At 36.6% G+C, this 8,428-nt stretch overlaps 1 non-coding gene across 1 annotated transcript; it reads left to right on the top strand.

Annotated features, from left to right (window-relative positions):
- On the top strand, nucleotides 1–107 carry LOC136225261 (small nucleolar RNA R71). Its single transcript, XR_010686985.1, has one exon. It is a non-coding gene; the product is annotated as a small nucleolar RNA R71 (small nucleolar RNA).
- Nucleotides 108–8,428: the final 8,321 nt, after the last annotated feature.

The following is an 8,428-nucleotide window of genomic DNA, read 5'->3' as shown; positions in this document are numbered from 1 at the left end:
TAACCATGATGGGGGCACCTTCTTAACAACCTCTAGAACCTCTCCTAGGCTAGATGCAGGTTCTCACTGTCGGACTGCCTAAACGATGTGATTTCGCTTCTGAATTGTGCAGTCTTTGATGGAGGGAAGTACTTTGCCAGGAAAGCTGATACTGTAGTGTCCCAGTCAGTGAGAGAGCCTAGCTCGATGGATTGTAGCCATTCTGCAGCTTCTTCTTTCAAAGAAAATATGAACAGCTTCTGGTAGACTTGTTCAGATGTGACATCTTCGCACTTGAAGGTGCTGCAATATTCCATGAATTTGTCAAGGTGTGAGTTAGGATCCTCGTAGTAATCCCCTTTGAACTGTCCCGAGTTCTGAATCATCTGGATCATCGCTGGTCTGATTTCGAATGACTCTGCTGTTATTACCGGATCGAGGATGCCAGAAGTGCTTGAAAGCCGCATTGCCTTCAAAAACTCCATGACCATCATATCCTCGGTTAATTTCAACATATATATAACGGAATGTCGTCGCGAGATGTTACTAGCAGAACCTAGGACAATCCCCCAGTGCAAATAAGAAGTCAGGTTGAAAACTGATGTTAACCTTTCCGCATTAGGTGCAGTATAATACGATCCTTCATCAACTATATCCTTTGGTCAATTCCTTATAACCATGGAACGTGTCAAGGTTACATATAACGAAGAGTCCGTTTTTACTTGTACAGGTTGAATTTACTCTGAAAGATAAGTTAAGTGAAATTTCTATTTCTACTCTTAACTGTATCACCTTTCAAGGATTTCAGTCAATTCACCATAAGCGGCCATTTGGATATATCTCCCATTTATCAGGAGTGACGAATGCTCAATCTAACATTAACCATTCTGCAATTACTTTATGTGATACCCAACCCTGCTCTCACACACCCCAGGGCCTCCCCTGTAGTGGATCGTGCTCGCATAGACTCAAAGCATCACACTCCATAATCCAGAATCACTAATTAATGAATGTTTGAGTCTGAGGATTAGTTATACCTACTAATACCAATGAGATGAAGTTGACACTTAGATAAATCAATCCATATTGTTATCTCAAGTCGGGTCCCAATCCTAATGAACTCTTTCACCAGATCCATGTAACTATCTAGATATCTTTATATCTAAAGCTTGTGAGATCAGCTATCTGTCTCGACAGAAAACACTGTTACATGCAAGTCTCAACAGTAATATGCCAACCCCTATAACACATTACTTGACTTGGATTGATTTTAAGTTTATTGGTCTATTATAAAGTATAGTCTCACTTCATGCTTGTATGAACACTTTATAACTACTTAAATAAACTTAGGATTACTTTATTTATGAAAGATTAATGCCTTTTATATATAGCTTTAGTTATATGATAGCTCCCATTTGTATAGGGTTTTTAGACCCCTTTTTAGTTCATTCTCGCTTTATTTCCCTTCAGTTTTGTTATCATTTTGTTGGCTTTTGGTTAAAATCAGTAATTTCCATTATTTATGACATTTTCTCTATTTTCAGGTGTTTTTAGGACTATTCGAGCATTTTCGAACCATCCTCGTGCCATTTGGAGCATGTCCGGACAATTTGGGGGTCGATAGAGCAAACTCTAGAAGCCCAAGGACCAGAACAGACAACTTCTGGAGGGAAGTGCCACCTCTCAGCGCCTGTCTCGCCGAGACAGGGCTTGTCTCGTCGAGACAGGTCCTCGTCTCGTCGAGACACATCCTGTCTCGACGAGACGAGGCGGACCGATTGTTCCCAAAGGGAACCATCGCGCGGTGTCTCGACGAGACGCCCAGTGTCTCATCGAGACACCCTCCCGTCTCGCCGAGACACCTCTTGTCTCGACGAGACGAGACGCTGGGAAGTAATTTCCCAGCGTCTTCTCACCTCCAAAGCACGAATCTTGGCCTGAAAAATGCCAAAACTACCCCTAACAAAGCCTAGACTATAAATAGAACATTACATCTTCTTTGTTAGGGTTCCAAGTTCTCTTTTCATTTTTCCTTGCTCCTTTCTTGCTTTGTATCAGTTTTCACCATTAGATTTTCTTAGATTGTAATTGATTTGAGTTTCTTGGAGACGGGAAGAGGAGGTTCTCTCCAATTTGTAATCAGAATCAGACAGAATCGGGTTTTATATTTCTAACTCCTTGGATTGTCTCTTATTGTTCATTTATTCAAATTAATGGAGATTTTAGTTGATGAATTGTGTTTAAATTGTTTGGTGAGTTCGATTATGAACTAACCCCCATCCCTCCTGGGATGGGGATGAGATTGATTGGTTGATAATGTATGATTAGTGATTTAGTGTATGGATTAATCCCAATTGATTAGATTGTGCATGCTTAATGTCCTATATTTATGAGGAATAGGATCGTGGCTAGAGTGAGAATCGATGATGATCAACTAGCCTGAAAGATTTGAACCTAATGCCTAGAATCTGACCATTATAGGATCATAGATGGGTAGTACCCTGACCAAGGACCTACCTAATCCGAATTAGCATGATCTGACCTCGCTAGAGACCACTAGGAGTGCGGTTCAGTGGCTGGGCTACGGCTTGGGCCTCGATCATACAGAACCTAATGTTTTCATGCCCTAGGTTGTTAGCCTAATCAAGCCATCAACCGACTGCATGCGAATAGGATGCATGTGATTGACCATATCTATGCAGTTAACTAGGTGATTACCGTCAATCGTCCTTAGGATTTACATCTGAATCCCAACACATCATACATTGTTTCTAATTAAGAGCATCCCCATCCTAGGTTGTTTAATCAATAGAATCAAATCCTCCTTCTTCATTTGCTTTAATCTTTTGTTTTGGGAATTTATCTCTTTCAACAACTACCCTCAATATCCAACTTTTCGAATAATTGCATCCTTTTCCTTAGACTAATTAGTTGTGGCAAATAGTCTTTGTGGTTCGATCTTGTGCTTAAGCACTATACTACTTGCTGCGATAGGATACACTTGTCCTATTTATTGCTATATACTTTATGAGCATCAAGTTTTTGGCGCCGTTGCCGGGGACTATTTATGTTTATAACTAGTTAACTCTTAGAGAAAAGTTTGTATAATTGTTTGGAATTTCACTAACCGAGGTTCTGAGGATCGCTCATAGTTGAATCTTGATTTTTAAGCTGAAATTGTTCTTACAGGACATTAGAAGAGGACACGTGGCCGAGGATATGATGGTTATGGAGTTTTTGAAGGCAAGGCGGCTTTCAAGCACTTCTGGCATCCTCGATCCGGTAATAACAGCAGAGTCATTCGAAATCAGACCAGCGATGATCCAGATGATTCAAAACTCGGGACAGTTCAAAGGGGATTACTACGAAGATCCTAACTCACACCTTGACAAATTCGTGGAATATTGCAGCACCTTCAAGTGCGAAGACATCACATCTGAACAAGTCTACCAGAAGCTGTTCATATTTTCTTTGGAAGAAGAAGCTGCGAAATGGCTACAATCCATCGAGCCAGGCTCTCTCACTGACTGGGACACTACAGTATCAACTTTCCTAGCAAAGTACTTCCCTCCATCAAAGACTGCACAATTCAGAAGCGAAATCACATCGTTTAGGCAGTCCGACAGTGAGAACCTGCATCTAGCCTAGGAGAGGTTCTAGAAATAGAAATTTCACTTAACTTATCTTTCAGAGTAAATTCAACCTGTACAAGTAAAAACGGACTCTTCGTTATATGTAACCTTGACACGTTCCATGGTTATAAGGAATTGACCAAAGGATATAGTTGATGAAGGATCGTATTATACTGCACCTAATGCGGAAAGGTTAACATCAGTTTTCAACCTGACTTCTTATTTGCACTGGGGGATTGTCCTAGGTTCTGCTAGTAACATCTCGCGACGACATTCCGTTATATATATGTTGAAATTAATCAGGATGGGTTAAATTTCAAAGGCTATATACGACTAGTAGCAATAAGGACCTAATGGGTCGCGCATGGGACTTGGAACCAGAGGACGAAACAGTAACTAGTGGGACAAAACTATATGGGCCGAAATTTATAGTTAATTAGGGATAAATTAATTTGATTAATAATTATTATTAGATTATAATTGTGAATTAAATTAAAGGATTATCTGATAATATTAATTAGAGGTTTTAATGTGATTATAACTCTAATTAATTATCCTTAACATAAATTAAATAACTAATTAGATTAGTATTATTGTCTAAATATAATTAGTTATTATTTATATAATAATAAGTATTTATTTAATTATCTAATTAGTAATTCTATTCCGAATAGGATTCTAATTAATTAATTAACTAATGCAACTAGGGTTATGGTTTGAGAAGTCTATAAATAGACCCATTGTTATCGTCGTAATTTATAGTATTTATAGTATTTAATTACTAGTTATTTTGTACCATTTTAATAAATTTTAATAATGGCTTTTGTATATTTTATTTATTTTATGTATTTAAGCCACTTTGTGTGTTTTCTAGGCACTTTCGCAAGGTTTTCGGCACAAATAACCAAAGTCGGGGCTTAAGGTGGTAACTCGGGAGTAAAAGGGACCAGAAAAAAGGAGTTTTAGTGACATCAGCATACACTTCGTCGCGGATGGGTGCTGTAAGATAAAAGTCCAATTGTTCAGACGGGGACAGATTTGACACATTTTCATATTTTCATCGTATCTCCCACATAAGAACTCAGATTGAGGCGATTAAAATGCGTTGGAAAGCTAAGAGAAAGATGAAAAGGTGACTAATAATAACTTATCCAAATTCGAAGTGTATAAGGCCCAAAAAATTATCCAAAGTTGATGAACATGTTGAATCCTATGATGTTAGGGTTTAGTGTCCTATAGACAATTGTTCCAGGATATAAACCTAATATAAATGAATTGTTCTTTATGTCATTTGTTTTAATAAGATATGGTTTTATAACTGTATGAAGGCAACCTCTTTTAAAGAACTAAACAAGTCTAATAAAAGGAAATCCCTAAGTTTATTTAAAGTGATTATAAAGTGTTCATACAAGCATGAAGTGAGACGAAACATTATAATAAACTAATAAACTTAAAACCACCCCAAGTCAAGTAATATGTTTTGAATAAGGGATTGACATATCACTGTTGAGACTTGCATGTAATAATGTCTTCTATCGAGACATAGAGATGATCTCACAAGCTTCAGATATGCAGATATCTGGACAGTTACATGGATCTAATGAAAGGAGTTCATTAGGATTTGGGACCCGACTTGAGACAACAGGATGGGTAGATTTATCCTTGTCACCTGTTCATCTCATTGGTATTAATAGGTATAAGTAATCCTAAGACTTAAATGAATGTTAATTAGTGATTCTGGATTGTGGAATGTGATGCTTTGATCCTGTTGTAACACGATCCATAACAGAGATGACTCTGGGGTATGAACGGCAGACGTTGGGTATCACAGGAAGTAATTACAGGATAGTTATACATTGGATTGCGCATTTGTCACTCCTGATAAATGGGAGATACATTCAAGAATCACTTGTGGAAGACTTAACTCTAAATCCTTGCAAGGTGATAGCTTAAGACTTGAAATGCAGATTTCACCTAACCTATCTAATTGGAGTTAGTTCGGCCTGTACAAGTAAAATGAACGTCTCGCTATATATGACTTGACATTGCCCATAGTCATAAGATTCTGTTCAAGGACGGAATCAACCTGTCTTCTTATAGCTCTGGGGGAATGTTTTAGATCTGCCAATCACAGTTCGCGTACTCATTCCGTTATGCAAAGATTAAATATAATTCTAAGGAAATAATTTAATAGTTGTATACGGCTAGAAGCAATAAGAACCTAATGGGTCACACATAAGACTTGGAGCCCAAAAGAGAAACAAATATTAATTAATTGATGGAAGCCCAATTGAGTCCACCAAGGCCCAGTAACATAAGGGGGGGCGATTTTATGTAGATAAAACATAAAGGAATTAATTTAATTTTGCAACAATTATAATTAGATTATGATTGCGAATTAAATTAATTATAGGATAAATAAGTTAGGAGGTTTAATGAGATTAAATTGCTTATATTATTATCCTATCAATAAGTTATTATTATCTTTATATTTAGATATAATTATAGATAATAATAACAAGAGTATTATTCCAAATATAACTCTTATTAAGTAACCTAATTCTATCTAACTAGGGTTTAGATCCAAGAGGTTATTTATACCCCTCCTATTAGCAAATTTCGGCTAACCCTAGTCTCTCCCGCAGACTGAGAATTTCGACCACTACAGTAGAGGACGGAATTCCACCGATTGCTTCTGAATCAATTGATTTCATCTCTTTCTTTTTCTCCTTGATCTTGTGTTGATTAATTAGAGGCAATCTATCTTGATTGCTATTACTTGGTTGAATTCTAATCGTTTACTTATATGTCTTGTTATGTTCATGAATGTAGAAAAGACATACAAAAGGAGAAATTCGTTTTGCTTCTCCTACATTAGGTCAGTTCACGATTTTGCGGATTCCCGGAGATTGAACCGTCGGATCATCGCGATATTTGGACAGGAGCTTCTAGACATATTCTTCCACGTTTCCACCGTTGGGATTGTCGTTCGGAGCTCTGAAAGGTATTTTCGGATAGGGGCAGATTGGTAGACAGTTTCCATCTCTTTTGAAGTTGTGGGCACTTCGTTTGCAACGGTAGATTGATCGTCATAAAGGTATTTATGTTCAATCCCTCCTTATATGAAATAACGATTAACGGATCTTGGGAATAGGAAATAGGTAAAAAATTTATATTTCCGCTGCCAAACGTTTGCCTATTTTCCTTCATATGATTCCTTTCACACCTTTACACATTTCAACTCCTAAATTGTCAAAGTCTTCCACCATCCTCTCTTAAAGGCTAAATTCAGAAGATTAGGGAGTGGGAGGCCATAAGGAGACTTGGTCTTTGGAATTATGTGTGTCATTTTACTATAAAAGGAGACATTGGGTGCCATTTGAAGACACACCAAGCTTAGGCTTAATTCTTCCCCCCCCCCCCCCCCAACCTCTATGTTAGTTTGTTGATTCTTCTCTTGAAGAATCATTTGTATTTTCTTTTTTAAGTGTTGTTATTGTGCTCAAGTTGTTGTTTATGCAAGAGTTCATCCAATAAAAGTAAGTTTAAAGTTACCGAAGAAGTTCGTTCGGCAATCGTCATTACGGTTTCTTCTAAACTTCAATCTCTTTTATTACTATGAACTCCATTATCTATCTTTCTAAGATGTGTTTTAATCTAATCATGGGCTAAAACCCCTTTAACTAAGGCTAAAAGCGGATCTTAACCTTAATTATATGGTAATTACGTTTAACCTATTTAAGCTATGTTTATCCTTTTTGAGAACTAACTTATGTTTTTTAATGCTTGTAGGAGATTGGCCAACTTCCTACTTGAATATAATTAATCATTTATATTGACCGTGATTAAATTGATTAATCGAAATTCATAAGTTGGACCTAATGACCATTTAGTGTGACTTATTGGTTTTCCAAGGTTTTTCATGAATCTTATTACAAATCTTAGATGTATTACTTGAGCGGACCAAGGGAAAGTAATGAATCGAAGGTTTGGAATTAAGAAAACTTAATGCTTCTTTGGATTAGTTACTTGAGCTGGACCAAGGGAAAGTAATTAATTGAAAGTTTAGAACTAATTACTCGAGAGGTTTTTCTTGAATCCTAAGTAATCACTTTAGCCGGACCAAGGTAAAGTAGGTTAAAAAGGTTTAGATTAATAAAACTTAATGCTTCTCTAGATTAATTATTTAAGCTGGACCAAGGGAAAGTAATTAATCAAGAGTTTAGAGCCAATCTCGAGAATCTTTAGTTAATAAGAAAAATCGTCATCTTAGAAAGGATAAAACAACTTAAAAGGGGTTAAGTGTTATTACCAAGTAAAAAGGTTAAGTGAAGCTAGAAGCCTTAGTTTCTTTCAACATAAGTAATCTCTCACCAAATTTGTATAATTTTCATTTCATTTCTTACTTAAGTCTTAGCTTGGTTGTCCAACAAACTCTACATTTTGATTGTTTAAATAATACATAGTAAGCAAAGAGATTAGTATTTATAATCACCATCCTCGTGGGAACGGTACTCTGCTTTCACTTTATTAGTTGATACACGACTAAGGTACACTTTCTTTCACATGCTAGTATACGTAAAACGCGCATCAAGTTTTTTGCGCCATTGCCGGGGATGGTAGAATTGTAATATAATCTAGTCGAACTTCTATTAATTTAAACGTTTTTTTGTAAATACTTTTATCTTTTTCTTCACATTTTTTTTATGATTCTTTTGTAGGGAGATGGTGATGAATGATTTTTCATGGGGAATACACTCGTCGATAGAAATTTTTTTCAGCTCTTTCTACTCAAATTGGGAGGACGAACCTGAAAA

The sequence above is a fragment of the Euphorbia lathyris genome, chromosome 3, assembly GCF_963576675.1.
Source record: "Euphorbia lathyris chromosome 3, ddEupLath1.1, whole genome shotgun sequence".
Lineage (NCBI taxonomy): Eukaryota > Viridiplantae > Streptophyta > Magnoliopsida > Malpighiales > Euphorbiaceae > Euphorbia > Euphorbia lathyris.
The sequence above is the reverse complement of the archived record's forward strand: the minus strand, read 5'-3'. Positions and strand labels throughout refer to the sequence as shown.